Here is a 19,481-nt window from a genome sequence, read left to right on the forward strand (position 1 = left end):
GCCTGGCGTGCTGCGATTCATGGGGTCACAAAGAGTCGGACACAACTGAGTGACTGAAGTGAACTGAACTGAACTGAACCATGCATGCATGCAGGACATCTTGAGGAAAGTAGGAAAAAAATGTGGTTGGCAAGTCTCAGCTTCCTTGTTCAGGCCTGTAAATGGGGATAATCATATCTGGGATAATCACTTCTGGTTTATAAGCTAAGACTTCTCTCTGGCACCCACAGGTATGACCCGCTCCCAATTCCTCTTCTGATTTTCCTCTCTCTGAGCAAGTTGCTCTCATAAAGATTGATAAAATAAACAAAAATGGCTTCTAAATACCTTTACTAATTTATCAGACTATAGTAGGAAATTATGGAGAAAATTCAAGGCATGCAGAACACCAGGAAAAAAATTTAAAAGAACAAAATATTAATACTAATCCTCAGAAGCAACCACTGCTAATATTTTGCTGGAAATCTTTACAGAAGTCTCCATAAACACACATATATAATGCTGATTTTACATATATATGTGTATATACAGAGAGAGAAACTATGCATATGCCCTATGTAATATATGTAATATCCATACATTTCATGTAACTTAAATAATTTTTTAACTAAAAATACAGAAATTTTTCATGACAATGTAAATAGAACCATATTATTCTGGTTATTGGGGCTTCCCAGGTGGTGCTAGTGGTAAAGAACCTGCCTGCCAAAGCAGGAGACATGAGACGCGGGTTCAGTCCCTGGGTTGGGAAGATCCCCTGGAGGAGGGCATGGCAACCCACTCCAGTATTCTTGCTTGGAGAATCTCATGGACAGAGGAGCCTGGTGGGCTACAGTCCATAGGGTCGCAAAGAGTCAGACATGACTGAAGTGACAGCATGCACGCATGCATCCTGGTTATTGCCTACATGGTATTCAGTTCTGTTGGAGCTGCTAGAAATCATGGACTAATTCTCTATTAGGGGCATTTAGGTTATTGTGCAAACATTGCTACAATGAATAACCTTGTATACATATGTCCATCAAGGTATAGCCCCTTTTGTCTACTCCACTGCAAATATATATTGAGGTTGCTATGTTGTACTGCAGGTTCTTGTCATTGAAGAAGGCAACATTGAATGTGTTATCTAGTCACTACAAGTGTCAAGTTCATTCAATGTCATCAGTAATTGATTGGCATTTTTCTGGATACCAAGATCTAGTCCTGTAGATTCTATTGTAAATCACTATTAATCACTTTTCTAATCTGAGCCTCAGTTTCCTCATTTGTACAATAAAAAGTTTGGACCAGAAGATTTCTGAAGTCCCTACTGCACTTAAGGCTGTAATGATGAATGGACTCAGCTAAAGGAATGAATGAGCATGTGACTTGAGGACAAACTTTGTATGGTTTGATTGGAATCCAAGCTGTAAATTGGTGAAGTGAAATGAAGTGGAAGTTGCTCGGTTGTGTCCAACTCTTTGCGACCCCATACAGTCCATGGAATTCTCTAGGCCAGAATACTGGAGTGGGTAGCCTTTCCCTTCTCCAGAGGATCTACCCAACCCAAGGATCAAACCCAGGTCTCCCATATTGCAGGTGGATTCTTTACCAGCTGAGCCACAAGGGAAGCCCAAGAATATTGGAGTGGGTAGCCTATCTCTTCTCCAGCAGATATTCCTGACCCAGGAACTGAACAGGGTCTCCTGCATTGCAGGCAGATACTTAACCAACTGAACTACCAGGGAAGCCCAAGAGTTCAACAATCTGTTACCTCAATAAACAGCCCAGGATGACAGTGAGAGGAGTGTCCCAAGGATATCTTCAGTGATTATGGCAGTAAGTTCAGTTGAAGGTCTGAGGAGGTAGGTATTGAAGAGGTCAGAGGAGGCAAGCGAAGGTAGGTCTAAACCTGCTTACAAAGATGAAATGTTGCCCTGAATCCTGTCTCTGGTTACATCTGCAAGGTTTCAGTTTCCCTCGACATTGCTGCAGCCCTCTGTGCCCAGATCACCCTGGTGGTATTTGAATTGTCAGTCTATTTCCAGTCTCTCCCCCTATTCCCCAGTGTGATGGGGCTAGAATTCACATTCACTACAGTGCAAGTGTGAGTAGAGATGTGAACAGTTTCACAGAAGAACCTGGCAATGCCAAGGCCCAACTGGTAGAGATAAAGATCTGGTGGGGGTCTGTAGGCACTGGCGCAGTCCTGTGGGAGAGATAGCCTGATGGGGGATGTTTATATTGATGCTGCTGTTGCTACTAAGTCGCTTCAGTCACATCCAACTCTGTGCGATCCCATAGACAGCAGCCCACGAGGCTCCCCCATCCCTGGGATTCTCCAGGTAAGAGTGCTGGAGTGGGTTACCATTTCCTTCTCCAATGCATGAAAGTGAAAAATGAATGTGAAGATGCTCAGTCATATCTGACTGTTAGTAACCCCATGAACTGCAGCCTACCAGGCTCCTCCGTCCATGGGATTTTCCAGACAAGAGTACTGGAGTGGGATGCCTTTGCCTTCTGCGTATATTGATGCTCCCACACTTTATATTTTTTTCCATTTATAAATTTGTTTTTTATTGCCACCAGGGAACTCTCAACTATCAGTTCGATTCAGCTGCTCAGTCGTGTCTGACTTTGCGACCCCATGAACCGCGGCACGCCAGGCCTCCCTGTCCATCACCAACTCCCAGAGTCCACCCAAACCCATGTCCATCGAGTTGGTGATGCCATCCAACCATCTCATCCTCTGTCGTTCCCTTCTCCTCCTGCCCTCAATCTTTCCCAGTATCAGGGTCTTTTCAAATGAGTCAGATCTCCGCATCAGGTGGCCAAAGTATTGGGGTTTCAGCTTCAACATCAGTCCTTCCAATGAACACCCAGGACTGATCTTCTTTAATAAAAAGCATAGAGTATTCTCAGAAATAAAAGCTTCAGGAAGGAGAGCTTAGGTTACAGAATTCTGATTGTCAAGCATTCTTATTCTCAAGATTTTATATACAACCCTTCTCAAAGTGTCAATCACCTCAACAAGACTAAAAGTCAGTTCTGACTTGCAAGGAACAAAAGGTTAACTCTGCTAGGGCTTGATTTACCTGTTCCTTCAGACTCTTCTATTTAGTTTCACTACCCACCTCTCTCATTGGACCTAGTCTCCACTAACATTGCATGTAGTCTCGCCCTGGAACAGAGGCTGTCATTTTTTTGGCAGGTTGTATCATGTCCCTGATAAACCTGATTGTTGTTCCAGTTAGCTAATGCTGCATAACCTATCACCCCCAAACTTAGGGATATAAAACATTTTTTTTATTCTCAGATTCTGTGGGCTATGAGTTCAAAAGGAGGCACAGCCAGAAAGCTCTGCTCTGCTCTGTGACGTCTGGGGCCTCAGCTGAGATGACTTGAATGTCTAAGAATGACTCAAATGGCTGAGGGCTGTGACAAGCTGGGCTGGAGAATTCACTTGCAGGATGATTTCTCATGTGTCTGGCCTCTTGGCTGAGATGGCTGGAAAGCTGGACTCAGCTGGCACTGTCTACCAGAGTGCCTACACCTGGCCTCTCCAGCATGGCAGTGCTGTGCTGAATTACAGTTATTCAGGGACTGAGTAACTGGAAAATGATGCTATGAGGAAATAGACAAATTCAGAATATGAGACTCTCCACACTGGCTTGTTGCCTTAGCAAGTCAGTGTCATGGGGGTAGGGGGAGGAAGAGAACTATTTTTTATTAAATGAGATTTAAAGGATATAATACGACATACATCTTGATTAAATCCTAGTTGGAATAAAAGAATGTAAAAGAGAAATTTGGAAATGATTGAGAAATTTTAAACATTGGATAAATACCAATATTAATGAATTATTGTTAAGTATAATAAGTATTAATAAATTTAATCATCATAAGTGTAATTTCTAATTTAATAGTTTATTCTAGTGTGCTTATATAAACACAAAATTTTGCCGTTTGCTTGAAGAGTGGTTATATCTATTTAATGCATGGAGGACATAGAGGGAGTAACTGTACTATTCTTTCCATCTTTGTGCTCCAACTCACTGCAGCCCCATAGACTGTAGCCTGCCAGGCTCTCGGGCTCTTTTGCTCATGGAATTTTCCAGGTAAAACTACTGGAGTGATTTGTCATTCCCTACTCCTAGCAATCTTCCCAACCTATGGATTGAACCCACTTCTCTTGCATTTCCTGCATTGGCAGGCAGATTTTTTACCACTACCACCACCTGGGAAGCCCTTCCATTTTTACTGTGTGTTTAACATTTCTAATTTTTTAAAAGGTACCTCCTTTCATGTTTTCATTGTGGTAAAATATGCATAGCATAAAGCTGATTACTTTAACCATATTTAATTGTACAGTTAAGTGGCATTTAGAACACACACAGTGTTACATGCCTCATTGTGTTCGTAACCCAGTTTTTATCAAGGTAAAATTTACATATGAAAAATTCACGCATTTTAAGTGTATGATGGAATGAGTTTTGAAAAATGTATACTCCTATGTAACTACCTTGCATCAAAATATAAATTTTGTTCATGTCCCTTTGCAGTCAGTCACCCCTCACCATCACCTTTTGTAGCAATCACTAATCTTTTTTCTATCATCATAAAATAGATCTATACCTTAATGTAAATAAAATCGTATAGCATGAATCTAGCCTATTTTTCACTCAACGTAATTTTAGATTGAACTATGTTATTGCAAGTATCAGCAATTTGTTCCTTTTAATTACTGAGACACTTATTCTTTGGAAGAAAAGTTATGACAAACCTACATAGCATATTGAAAAGCAAAGACATTACTTTGCCAACAAAGGTCTGTCTAGTCAAGGCTATGGTTTTTCCAGTGGTCATGTATGGATGTGAGAGTTGGACTGTGAAGAAAGCTGAGCGCCGAAGAATTGATGGTTTTGAACTGTGGTGTTGGAGAAGACTCTTGAGAGTCCCTTGGACTGCAAGGAGATCCAACCAGTCCATTCTGAAGGAGATCAGCCCTGGGTGTTCTTTGGAAGGAATGATGCTGAAGCTGAAACTCCAGTACTTTGGCCACCTCATGCGAAGAGTTGACTCATTGGAAAAGACTCTGATGCTGGGAGGAACATTGGGGGCAGGAGGAGAAGGGGACGACCGAGGATGAGATGGCTAGATGGCATCACGGACTCGATGGCCGTGAGTCTGAGTGAACTCCAGGAGTTGGTGATGGACAGGGAGGCCTGGCATGCTGTGATTCATGGGGTCGCAGAGAGTCGGACACGACTGAGCGACTGAACTGCTCTGGACTGAGTCATTGCGTGAATTTATACAGCAGTTTGCTTGTGCATTTACCTATAGATGAAGCTTGGGTAATTTTCAGTTTGTGGCAGTCATGAATTATGAATAAAATAGCTATGAATACTCGTATACAGCTCTTTTGTAGACATGTCTTCATTTCTCTGGGTTTTGTGGCAAATGCATGTTTAATTTTTTAAGAAATTACTAAACTACTTTTCATAGTGGTTGTGCCATTGTACATCTCTAACCACAAAGTCAGGTGCTCCAATTACTCTACATTCTCAACAGTACTTGATATTATAAAACTTTTTGATTTTAGCCATTCTGATGCTTACAAAGTGGTATTCTTCATGATTTCATTTATATTTCCCTAATTATTAGTTATGTTGAGTATATTTTCATGATTTTATTGAACATTCATATACCTTTGTTTCTATCTGTTGCTATTTCTCCCTTAAAAAAAATAGGGCTGTTTGTTTTCTCAATCTTGAGTTGTTAGGGTACTAACATGGGGACCTAATTCTGAATTTTCTACTCTGATCTATTGATCTATGTGACTCTCCTCCTACCAATACCACACTGTTTTGATTTCTAGAGCCAAATAATGTGCTGAAATCAGGTAATGTAAGTCTGCAACTTTGTTCTTTTTTGCCAAAATTGCTTTGCCTATTCAAGGTCTTTTACATTTCCAAACAAATTTTAGCAACAGCTTGTCAAATTCTACAAAAAGGCCTGGTGGAATTTCGACCGGGATTGAATTAGATCTAAAGATAAATTTGGAGGGAATTTCCATCTTAATAATATTAAACCTTCCTGTCCATAAATAAGCTATATCATCCCATGAACTCAGATTTTATTTTCCTGTTTTAATAATTTTGTTGATATTTGAATTGCTTTCAGTGGGACATTTGCTTTAAACTATAAGATATCACCATCTGAATTATCAGAGTACAAAATCCTTTCTCTCCTCCCCACCCCCAACCAAAACAAAAAAAACCCAAATCCACAACTTGGCTTCAAATAAGCTTTGAAGAAAAGGACTCTAAATATTTGCATACAGATCAAGAAGTAAATCACAAACTATTTACAAAAATACCCAAGCTAATATGCATTAACAATTTTTACCAGTTCACAAAAATTTTAAAGTATAAAAAAAAATCATGTAAGTTAAAATTAAAAACTCAGAAGTATAGCAGAAACCAACACAATATTGTAAAGCCATTATCCTTCAATTAAAAATAAATGTTAAAAAACCCTTGGAAGTATGATCTAAGACTTCCTAGGTTGCTTCTCTCATGTCAGTTATGATTGAAAAATCAGTTTTTCCTATCTTGGAATCTAAACTGCAAAACAACCATTTTTCTTCTTTCAACACTAGCAGCACTATTCAAAAAAAGAGAAAAGACCCTCTGTGGACACTGACATTATCTTGCACATAGTTAAAATATACCATACCTGCCTGGGTAGCTCAGCTGGTAGAGCATCAGACTTTTAATCTGGGGATCTAGGGTTTGAGTCCCTGTCCAGTTGCCAAAAATAAATAAATAAACATAATAAAATTTTTAAACATAAAAAAATAAACTATACCGTTCCTGACATTTCTGTAACACACAGTACTAAAAATCACATGCCTCTAACCATTTGGAAGTATCTTTCTGACACACTTTCACTTTCATGATGACTCCTTACACATACAGATCAGATGGTACTTTGCCAACATGCTGAATGGGTGACTGACAGGGCTGAGAACAAGTATATGGACTTTGCAGGCTCCTTTTTAATTTATCAACATGTTTTGTAGTTTTCAACATGGAGATTTCATATCATTTGATGTTATCATACTTTTTTTTTTTTAATGTCATCTCATTGTGGTTTTAGTTTCCCAGATTATTCAGTTCGGTTCAGTTCAGTCACCCAGTCGTGTCCGACTCTTTGCGACCCCATGAATCGCAGCACGCCAGGCCTCCCTGTCCATCACCAACTCCTGGAGTTCACTCGGACTCACGTCCATTGAGTCCGTGATGCCATCCAGCCATCTCATCCTCTGTCATCCCCTTCTCCTCCTGCCCCCAATCCCTGCCAGCATCAGAGTCTTTTCCAATGAGTCAACTCTTCGCATGAGGTGGCCAAAGTACTGGAGTTTCAGCTTTAGCATCATTCCTTCCAAAGAAATCCCAGGGCTGGTCTCCTTCAGAATGGACTGGTTGGATCTCCTTGCAGTCCAAGGGACTCTCAAGAGTCTTCTCCAACACCACAGTTCAAAAGCATCAATTCTTCGGCGCTCAGCCTTCTTCACAGTCCAACTCTCACATTCATACATGACCACTGGAAAAACCATAGCCTTGACTAGACGGACCTTAGTCGACAAAGTAATGTCTCTGCTTTTCAACATGCTATCTAGGTTGATCATAACTTTTCTTCCAAGGAGTAAGCGTCTTTTAATTTCATGGCTGCAGTCACCATCTGCAGTGATTTTGGAGCCCCAAAAAAATAAAGTCTGACACTGTTTCTACTGTGTCCCCATCTATTTCCCATGAAGTGATGGGACCAGGTGCCATGATCTTCATTTTCTGAATGTTGAGCTTTAAGCCAACTTTTTCACTCTCCTCTTTCACTTTCATCAAGAGGGTTTTTAGCTCCTCTTCACTTTCTGCCATAAGGGTGGTGTCATCTGCATATCTGAGCTCATTGATATTTCTCCTGGCAATCTTGATTCCAGCTTGTGCTTCTTCCAGTCCAGCGTTTCTCATGATGTACTCTGCATAGAAGTTAAATAAGCAGGGTGACAATATACAGCCTTGATGTACTCCTTTTTCTATTTGGAACCAGTCTGTTGTTCCATGTCCAGTTCTAACTGTTGCTTCCTGACCTGCATATAACTGCCTCTTCATATGTTATTGACCAATTGTGTATTTTTTCATACTTTGTCTCAATTTATTTTTATTTTTTGGCCATGCATTTGGGATCTTAGTTCCCTGAACAAGGATCAAACCTGAGTACCTGCTGTTGAAAGCACAGAGTCTTAACCACTAGAGTGCCAGGGAAATCCCTTTTAATCCTGCACATTTTTTATAGAACTATGCTAAATTTTTGTATAACTATTTTTTTAGTTCTCTATATTTTCCGAATACTAATTTGCTATCATGAGAGGTCTGTGGTGCCAAAAACTTCATCCAACTTGTTATTTGTTCCTTTCACTTTCTTTGGATGTATTATGTGATTAACAAAAGTTCTTAAGATCACTATAATAAGATATAAATATCTTTTCCTTTATTGTTTATGCCTTTTGAGTCTTGTTTATTAAATTATTCTTCTTCTTGCATTTTCTCCTAAAATTTTTTTCAGTTTTCTCTTTCATATTTAAGTCTTCAGCTTTCTTGGAATTAACTCATGTATTTGGTGGAAAGAAGGGATTCAATTTCACGTATTTTAAAATCTGTATAAACAATTTTCTAGCATCATTTATTGAGTTATCTATTATGGTCCTATTGGTCTGTGAAGTAGTCTTCACTGTGAATAAAATTTTCCTACATTCATGGACTCATATCCAATTGTATGTATTTCTTTGTCTGTTCCTGAACTAAACTACATTGTCTTATGTAGTTTAATCACTATGTGTGTATATGTGTGTTTAGTCGCTAAGTCGTGCCTGACTCTTTGTGACTTATCCCATGGACTGTAGCCCCCCAGGCTCCTCCGTCCATGGGATTTTCCAAGCACGAATACTGGAGTGGGTTGCTGTTCCTTCTCCAGGGTAACTTGGCTACCCAAGGATCAAACCCACATCTCTTGTATCTCCTGCATTGGCCAGTGGGTTCTTTACTGCTTAGCCATCTGGGAATTAATTGTGATTAATCACAATGGCTTTATAGTAAGTCTCATTGTCTGGAAGTACAAATTCTCCAACCACATTTTTCTTTCAAAGAATCTTGGCTTTTCTCAGCCCTTTGCTCTTCCCTGTAAATGTGAGAATCAGCCTGTCCAGTTTCAGAAAAATGTATTGGGATTTGATTGGAATACCATTAACTTTATAGATCAATTTGGGAATAACTGACCTCCGTGTAATAGTGAGTTTTTCTGTCCATCCATCATGGCTTATTTCCAATCTCATCTTTTGATCTCCATCAAGCAACCCAAGGTCAGGCCCTGAGGAGAAACTCAACATATTCTTTTGAATGGCTTGATTAATTAACGAGTGAGGTAAATTTACCTATTGAGGTGGTCAAAAAATTCATTTGGATTTTTCCATAAGATGTTACAGGAAAAACCCAAATAGATTTTTTGGCCAACCCAATAGAATCATCACCACTGAACTGCTACCAGTAGTCTTTTTCATTTGCAGTGAAACATCTCCAAGATTTCCTAACAAGGGTATAGTGACTCAGAGAGCAGACACTGGGTGGGAAGAAAGGCAAGGGTAAGGGTTTCCAGAAGATGCCCACTGAAATTTATTGCAGCACAGCATTTATGTTGGCTTTCTCAAACTGGGCTTTGGGCATTTCCCGTGTAGCACAACCTGTCTCAGCAGGCATAACAGGTTCAGTCACTGTGTGTTTAATATTAATAGAGGAAAGGATGATTTCGGAGGGGAGGGAGACTATCAAACCCACTTTTAAAACAGCAAAGATTTTCCATTGTGTTTAATATTCAGGGAAACTGCCAAAATCACTTTTATTTCTACTGCTATAAGAGGGTAAGCAAGTAGTTTTTACCTTAACCTCATGACAGATTGATCTTTTACAGATTTTAAAACAGTGCAGCTTTAAGAAAGGATTAGTAAACTTACATTTAATATTTTACATCAACAAATAGTTTGAATCCATTATCAGTTTTCCTACTAGACACGAGTTTATGACATAATAATATGAAATGTGTGACAAAAGCATTCAGAACAACAAATAAATGTTTATTCTGCATATCAGAAAAAGAAGCTATCAAATTTATATTCACTTAAGAGAAAGTTCTTCCCCTAACAAACTGCTAGTGGCACAGGAAAAATTATGACAGCATAAAGGAGGCAACAGAAATGCATTTACTTTGGAATATTTTTAACCTTCATTCTTAGAGATGATCACTGTACTACCTAGGAAGTGCCTGACATTCTGAAATGAGAAATGTTTATTTCCGACCTTAATCTTCCTCCGTTTAAGAAGAGAGACTTACATGCTGTTTTTCCACAAGGTTGTGTACAAAAACTTTCCTGGAGAACTTTTTATCACTCTACGTCTCTTATCACTGGAGACAGACATGTGATGAGGGACTGGGTAGCAGGTGGAGGGCCCTGGGCATTCTACCTTCTTCCAATTCTTGAACTTCCCATCAGCCAGACATATTTTAGGACTTCAGAATCTCTCACCATGGAAGGGCTAATTCCTCCTACTTGATTTCATGTTTGATCTCAGGGAGATTTTGCTCAGAAACAAGAAATCATTCAGTTCAGTTCAGTTCAGTCGCTCAGTCGTGTCCGACTCTTTGCAACCCCATGAATCGCAGCACGCCAGGCCTCCCTGTCCATCACCAACTCCCGGAGTTCACTCAGATTCACGTCCATCGAGTCCGTGATGCCATCCAGCCATCTCATCCTCGGTCGTCCCCTTCTCCTCCTGCCCCCAATCCCTGCCAGCATCAGAGTCTTTTCCAATGAGTCAACTCTTCGCATGAGGTGGCCAAAGTACTGGAGTTTCAGCTTTAGCATCATTCCTTCCAAAGAAATCCCAGGGCTGGTCTCCTTCAGAATGGACTGGTTGGATCTCCTTGCAGTCCAAGGGACTCTCAAGAGTCTTCTCCAACACCACAGTTCAAAAGCATCAATTCTTTGGCGCTCAGCCTTCTTCACAGTCCAACTCTCACATCCATACATGACCACTGGAAAAACCATAGCCTTGACTAGACAGACCTTTGTTGGCAAAGTAATGTCTTTGCTTTTGAATATGCTATCTAGGTTGGTCATAACTTTTCTTCCAAGGAGTAAGCGTCTTTTAATTTCATGGCTGCAGTCACCATCTGCAGTGATTTTGGAGCCCCAAAAAATAAAGTCTGACACTGTTTCCACTGTTTCCCCATCTATTTCCCACAAAGTGATGGGACCAGGTGCCATGATCTTCATTTTCTGAATGTTGAGCTTTAAGCCAACTTTTTCACTCTCTACTTTCACTTTCATCAAGAGGGTTTTTAGCTCCTCTTCACTTTCTGCCATAAGGGTGGTGTCATCTGCATATCTGAGCTCATTGATATTTCTCCTGGCAATCTTGATTCCAGCTTGTGCTTCTTCCAGTCCAGCGTTTCTCATGATGTACTCTGCATAGAAGTTAAATAAGCAGGGTGACAATATACAACCTTGACGTACTCCTTTTCCTATTTGGAACCAGTCTGTGTTCCATGTCCAGTTCTAACTGTTGCTTCCTGACCTGCATACAGATTTCTCAAAAGGCAGGTCAGGTGGTCTGGTATTCCCATCTCTCTCAGAATTTTCCACAGTTTATTGTGATCCACACAGTCAAAGGCTTTGGGATAGTCAATGAAGCAGAAATAGATGTTTTTCTGGAGCTCTCTTGCTTTTTCTATAATCCAGAGGATGTTGGCAATTTGATCTCTGGTTCCTCTGCCTTTTCTAAAACCGGCTTGAACATCAGGAAGTTCACAGTTCATGTATTGCTGAAGCATTAGGAAAGTGAGAAAGGAAGTTTACCTGGTAGGGAGGAAACGAGGCTCAGTGCTAAACTTAATCTGGTCAGCTGATTACACTGTAAACTCTTCCTGCTCTTATCTGAGAAACCATAATTACCTTGAAATTTTACTTAGGTAGACTGAAAAGTGAATCAGAAATCTCATCACATCTATTCCCAAAAGCTCTTCACCAACCACAGCCAGCAGCCTTAGAAGAAGTTTTTATAAGGTCATTGCCTACGTAAATTCCAAATACCTCATCCACCACTACTCATAGCGTCATGTCTCAACATATGCAGATATGCCCTGTGTTAAAATAACTCACAGTACAGTATGAAAATCTTAGATGACAAAATAAATGCATTTTAAAGGAAATAATTCTCAGCACAGAGGTAACATTCAAAGAGTCCCTTTAATGAAAGACTTCCTAGGACAAAGTGGCCTTTTTGTAACTTCAGATGTTCAAATGTCAGGGAGGACACAGAGAATTTCCCTAAGTAAACTGATGCACCTGCCTCTTTCTCAAGAGAACAGCCTGGGTGTGATAGGATAGATAAGTAAACCAAAACCTATGCTTGTTTATTCTCTGTGAATAGGGATTGAGACCTCCACCCAAAACTAATGCACATTTTTACTTCTCCTTTCACTTGGCTCCTTCCAACACTCCAGCTGATTGAGCAAAAAACGTTAGTCTAAATTACATATACTCTAGAGATATAATTTTAATATAGAAATATCTCTAAAATTGACTCTTTCCTCTTCAGTTCAGTTACTGTTGTTTTCATCTTTCCCTGCTGGGACCCATAACCTCCAATCTGGTCTTTCAACATCAATAATACCAGCAAGTGACCTTCATACCATGCCAGTCTGATGCTATGATTCTCCTACTTAAAAGATTTTTGTTAGCTTCCCATCATCAAAAGGTGAAGTCCAAACCCTTTACTGTACCCATCCCTGCTTTGCCTGCTCTTGCCATGCCCAGCTCACTTCTGCTCTTTACTCTTATATGTATTTCTCTCCAGTCACATTGAACATCTCACCTTGTTTTTATCAGCCCACTTATGCTTTTTTGGCTTTGTATCTGCCGTTCACTTTTATTGGAATATAGCAAATTCCTTTTCATTTTTAAGACTAAGTTCAAATGTTATTGCCAATACACAGATTTCCTGACCTCTCTGGCAGCCTAATGCCATTTTATTAATTTTTATGGAAACAGTGACTACATTAAAGGAAAATGATGAGTATTGTGTCTTTTTTCTAGATGAATGCTGTCCAGTGAAACTTTCTGGATGATGTTAATGTTCCTCTTGTGTTGTCCAAGAAGATAGTTGCTAGTTATATGTAGCTATTAAACACTTGAAATGTGGTAGGTGTTACTAAAGAACTGAAGTTTTAATTGAGTTGATTTATTTAGAGTAACTTAAATTTTAAAAACAGGCCACGTGTGGTTAGTGACTTCTAAATTGGACAGCACAGTTCCTGCATAATAATCAATGGTCAGCATATTTTTATTGAATGGATAAGTGGATCAACAGAAATAATATTACTATTTTACATTTCAAGGCGATCTAGTTATTATATGCCCTCTAGCCTGGTATCTAAGAGATACATGAAGGTCATAGCACTAATATCAGAACACAATGAAATTGACACATTTAACTTAATTATAGAAATCAAGAATCAGCCAGTATTATACTAGTATATTCCCCAAATAATACATAAGGTATTTTAAAGATCACTATTTAGCAGGATAAATCCTTTTATCAAATTTATGAGAAGGTTGGAGCTGATAGTTTGAACAAAAAAAACCTTGATATCTGGTCTTCAACAATTACATGTTTATTTCCAGGACTATATTTAGGAGCTGGCTGTGCTTCATCTTGAGGAAACATGAAGGGAGTATTGAGCTTACCTAGGTGTGACAGTGGAGTTGAGAAGTTGGCATCTAAAGGAAAAAGAAATGCTAGCAGCAGTAATGTTGTTGTTTAGTCGCTCAGTCATGTCCAACTCTTTGCAACCCCATGGACTGCAGCACGCCAGGCTTCCCTGCCCTTCACTATCTCCCAGAGTTTGCTCAGATTCATATCCATTGAGTGGGTGATGTTATCTAAATCACCCTTAAAATTTTATAACAAATGAATCTTAGTAAAGCTTTATTTCTTACTCATGTCATAGTCTGAAAAAGGTGGGGCGCTCTCTACAGAAGCTCTCTCTTCTCCAAAAGGTGGTGCTGGGATACAGAATCCTCCATCCCATGACTCCACCATCATCCATCCATCATTAGCCTTTGGCATCTACTCTCACAATGGAGAACACAGTGGGTGGTAAGGCTCATGAGACACTTATTTCAGGCTGGAAATGGCACTCATCGCTTGCATTCCATTGGCCAGACCTGCTCATGGGTCCAAGGTAACCACAGGGAGGCTGAGCGATACAGAGGAGCAAGCAGACATCAGTAAGTTCCAGTGGCCTCTGTCACAGTGTTTAAGGCAATAGCCAGATTCACTAAAATTAGCCTTGACAATCCTTTTTTTCAAGAATTTTGAGTATATCCAAAATAGTTGGCTTGCATCACTGAGTATACTGAAGGAAAAATATCCATCTTCAGAGAGTGGATGATACTCGGCCAGAGGAAAAGCTCACGGCAAAGAGAGATAACTGAAGACCAGTGAAGGAAACAGATTAACATCTCAGTTCTCATGTTCACTGTGAGGGCTGTAACTCCCTACACATTTTAGAAAAAAATCTCTCTCAATGGTGTACATTTTTTATGACACTGCACTATAGCAGGAAAAAAATGGGATGCACTGGAAGCTTATTTGCTGCATCTGGGAAATCAAGGATATTTTTATCTAATACTCGATCAGGTTCCTACTTCAAAATATCTTAAATCTTTGTTACACCTGAGTCCCAGTCAGTGCCCTTCCCTTTATCACAGAAGACAGGGAGCATACTATTGCCTGGCCTGTGTCACAATTTTCATTTTCCAGAGAAAACACTCACTCGTTGAAAGCAGTTTGGCATGCAGACATTCACAGCATTGTAGCATTCCTCATTGAATCATCCATCATGAAATTATTCTCTGAGGGAAAGTTTTCCAGGGTGGGAAAGCCACTCAATAGAACTTATTCTTCATTTGAATACCAGAATTCATACTTCCTTTTATGTGACTGTAATTTTGTCATGAGTAAGGAAAACAGTAAGGTCTTTGTCTTTAGGATTCAGACTTAATGTATTCCTATTTACTAAAACAAACGTGTCTGCCAAGTAAGCAAGACTATGAACCAGATAATATCTTGCTGCCAATAAGTCAGAAGGAATGTGTGAATCTGAGAAAGAACTGCTACTTCAACTCTTTGCTAAAGACTGACTCTCTCTTTACCAGACCTCAGCCAGTCAGCAGCTGTGTGTGTGCAGCACTGGAATAGTAAGGAAGTTTTCTATAAGCTCCAATTATAGAAAACAGTTACACTTTCATAAGCCTGGATTCTATTAAGTTTACTTGGTTAATAACATCATTCAAACACATGTTTGAGTCTGTGAGTCACTCTTCTCATCTCCATTTTCTGGCTGTAATTAATACTGAGACAACCAGTCCAGAGTTGAGGTTTCCAAGTTATTTGAGCTCTGACACCATTCTCTAAAATAGGCAGGCATTTTGCCCCATTGATAGACATATCTGCCAACATGTTTCATTTCTAGGTATAAACATTATCCTAATAGATTGCTGTGACACTCTGCTATGGATTGCATGTTTCTATCCTCTCAAAATTCATGTGCTGAAGCCTAAATCCCCAATGTGATGGTATTTAGATAAGGGACCTTTGGGCAATTAATCAGGTCATAAGGGTAGCATCCTCATGAATGTGGTTAGTGCCCTTCTAAGAAGCGATCCAAGAGAGATGATCTCCCTCGCTCTATCATGTGAGATTCCCGCAAGAAGACAGCCGCCTGCAAACCAGGAAGGGGACCCTCCCGAGACCTGACAAGCATGCTCGCACTCTGATCTCAGACTTTCTTGCTTCCAGAACTGTGAAAGGCACATTTCTATTGTTTTAGTCACTTAGTCTATGGCATTCTGTTAGAGCAACTCAGACCACTATGTTTGCTCTTTGCTTGGCTTCGTGATGGACAAGGAGGCCTGGCGTGCTGTAGTCTGTGGGGTCTCAAAGAGCTGGATATGAGTGAGCGACTGAACTGAATTGAGCTGGCTTGCAATAAACGCTGTGCTACATTCGCTACAACCTGGTGTCAGCAGACTTTACTGCATGCAAGCAAGTGGACCCAAGTATGGTTCAGTAAAAAAACAAATTTAGCAATACACAAAGAATCATATAACATGATCAGCTGAGGTTTATTCCCGGGTCAGGGTGGGGGGAGAGGGAGGGCAGTAAGCTGTTTAAACATCTGGAAATTAGTCAGTACAATTTACCATATTTTCAGAGACAGGAAGGAAAAGCATGTAAGCATCTTAAAAGATCCCGTGCCCCCTAAAAAAATCTGTAAGAATATCACACTCATTCGTGCTTTAAAGATAGTAGCTCTCAGCAAATTATAAATAGAGGGAAACTTCCTCAATCTGATAAAGGGTGCATGTGAAAAAAAAAAAAAACAAACCTGCAGCTAATATCCTCAGTGGTGAAAGAATGAATGCTTTCCAGTTGAGATCAAGAACAAGAGGATATTCACCCTCCTCATTCCTAGTCAACATTGTACTAATTGAATACAGGAAGAAAAGGAAAAATAAATAAAAGGCATATATTAGAAAGGAAAAAATATAATTAATCATAATCCTGTACATAGAAGATCCCTGATAGTCCACAATAAAGGCAATTAGAACTAATAAGTGACTCTAACAAAGTCATAGAAAACAAGACCAATATATAAAAGTCAATTACACTTTCACATACTAGCAACAAACAACTGGATATTGAAACTTATAGAAACAATGCCAAATGTGCATACATGCCTACATGCTCAGTCATGTCCGACTCTTTGCGATCCCATGGACTGTAGCCCGTCAGGCTTCTCTGGCCATGAAATTTTCCAGGCAAGAATACCATAATGAATGGTCATTTCCTCCTCCAGGTGATCTTCCCGACCCAGGAATCGAACCTGAGTCTCTTGTGTCTGCTGCATTGTCAGGCAGATTCTTTACCACTGTACTATCTGGGAAATCCAAAATCAGTTCAGTTCAGTTCATTTCAGTCGCTCAGTCGTGTCCGACTCTTTGCGACCCCATGAATTGCAGCACGCCAGGTCTCCCTGTCCATCACCAACTCCTGGAGTTCACTCAGACTCACATTCATCAAGTCTGTGATGCCATCCAGCCATCTCATCCTCTATCGTCCCCTTCTCCTCCTGCCCCCAATCCTTCCCAGCATCAGAGTCTTTTCCAATGAGTCAACTCTTCGCATGAGGTGGCCAAAGTACTGGAGTTTCAGCTTCAGCATCATTCCTCCCAAAGAAATCCCAGGGCTGATCTCCTTCAGAATGGACTGGTTGGATCTCCTTGCAGTCCAAGGGAAATACTTAAGACTAAATATAATAAAACCTGCCTAAGACGTGCTGAAAATACAATACCATTCGATCCAGAAATTCTACTTCTAGATATATACCCAAGAGAAATGAAAACATACCCACAGCAAAACCTGTACATCAACTTTCATATATAGCAGCACTATTCATAACAGCCAAAAAGTGGGAGCAACCCAAATATTCATCTATTGATGAATGGGTGAATAAAATAGGTTTATATCCATACAATATAATATTACTCCACAATAAAAAAGAATAAAGTACTGATATATGCTATGGTATTGATGAATCTTGAAAACATTATGCTAAGTGAAATAAGCCAGTCACAAAAGACCACAGGTTATGAGTACATTTATATGAAATGCTCAGGATGTGCCGATCTATAGAGACAGAAAGTAGATTGCTTGCCTAGACTAAGAGGTATGAGAGATACATTGAGAATAGGGAATAACTACTGATGGTTACAAGGTATCTTTTAGGAGAAATGAAAATATTCTAAAATTAGATTGTGGTGATGGTTGTCCAGCCCTAAATGTACTAAAATATCATTGAATTCTACTATACATCAGTGAATTATATGGTATATAAATTATACCTCAATAAAACTATTTTTAAAAACACAGGAAAAAGTTTTCCCACATTGAGATAGATGAAAATTCTTAAAAGGATTTAGAACACATTATGAAACTATAAACTATAAAGGGAAAAAATAATAAACTGGACTCCATCAAAAGTTTTACTGTTGTGTCTTCAAAAGACACAACTAGGAAAATAAAACAGTAAACCCGCAGTTAGGAGAAAATATTTATGATGCATATATCTGATAGATGACTTGTATTTATAATTAAGAACTCTTACAACTCAATAATAAGATAAACAATCCAATTTTAGAATGAGAAAACCCACAGATGTTTATAGCATAGCGGCTTTATTCATAATTTCCAAAGCTTAGAAGCAAGTAAGATATTCTTCAGTAGGTGAATGACTGTGTTACATCCAGATAATGGAACAGTCTTCAGTGTTCAAAAGAAATGAGCTATCAAGTTCTGAAAACTTATGGAGGAATAATAATTGCATATTATTACGAGAAAGAACCCACGCTGAAAAGACTACCGACTGTACGATTCCAACTATACAACATTCTGGGAAGGGTAAAACAGCAGCGACAGTAAAAAGACCAGTGATTGCCAAGGGGCTGGGGGTGGGGGATTAACAGATGGAGCACAGAGGATTTTTAAGGCAATGAAAACATTCAGTATGGTGCTAGAATGAAGCACACGTGTATTGTACATTTGCCCAAACCTGTAGAATATACAACACCAAAAGCAAACTTTCTGGCAAACTGTAGACGTTGGTTGATTCTGATGTGTCATTGTACTTTTATTGATCATAACAAATGCACTGCTCTGGTGAGGGATGTTGATAATGGAAGAGGCTATGCATGTGTGGAAGCAGAGGGTATATAAGAAACCTCTGTATCTTCCTCCTTATTTTTGCTATGAACCTAAAACTGCTCTAAAAAAAAACTAAGACTATTCTTTTTTTAATTAATTAATTAATTTAGCTGCATTGCATGGTGGCTCAGATGGTAAAGTGTCTGCCTACAATGCGGGAGACCCAGGTTCAGTCCCTGGCTTCGGAAGATCTCCTGGAGAAGGAAATGGCAACCCACTCCAGTATTCTTGCTTAGAAAATCCCATGAACGGAGGAGCCTGGTAGGCTACTGTCCGTGGGGTTACAACGAGTTGGATACAATGGAGCGACTTCACACTCACACTCACTCACTCACACTCACTCATTGTGTCTTAGTTGTGGCATGTGAACGCTTAGCTGAGGCATGTGGGATCTAGTTCCCCAACCAGGCATCGAACCTTCATCCCCTGCATTGGGAGCATGGAGTCTTAGCCACAGGACCAACAGAGAAGTCCCAAAGCCTATTATTTTTTAATGAGCAGATTTGAACTGGTGCTTCACTAAAGAGTCTTTACAAATAGCCAGTATGCACATTTTAAAAG

At 39.6% G+C, this 19,481-nt stretch overlaps 1 non-coding gene across 1 annotated transcript; it reads left to right on the forward strand.

The window, feature by feature from the left end:
- The first annotated feature begins 6,719 nt into the window (after positions 1–6,719).
- On the forward strand, positions 6,720–6,794 carry TRNAK-UUU (transfer RNA lysine (anticodon UUU)). Its single transcript has one exon. It is a non-coding gene; the product is annotated as a tRNA-Lys (tRNA).
- Positions 6,795–19,481: the final 12,687 nt, after the last annotated feature.

The sequence above is a fragment of the Budorcas taxicolor genome, chromosome 1, assembly GCF_023091745.1.
Source record: "Budorcas taxicolor isolate Tak-1 chromosome 1, Takin1.1, whole genome shotgun sequence".
NCBI lineage: Eukaryota > Metazoa > Chordata > Mammalia > Artiodactyla > Bovidae > Budorcas > Budorcas taxicolor.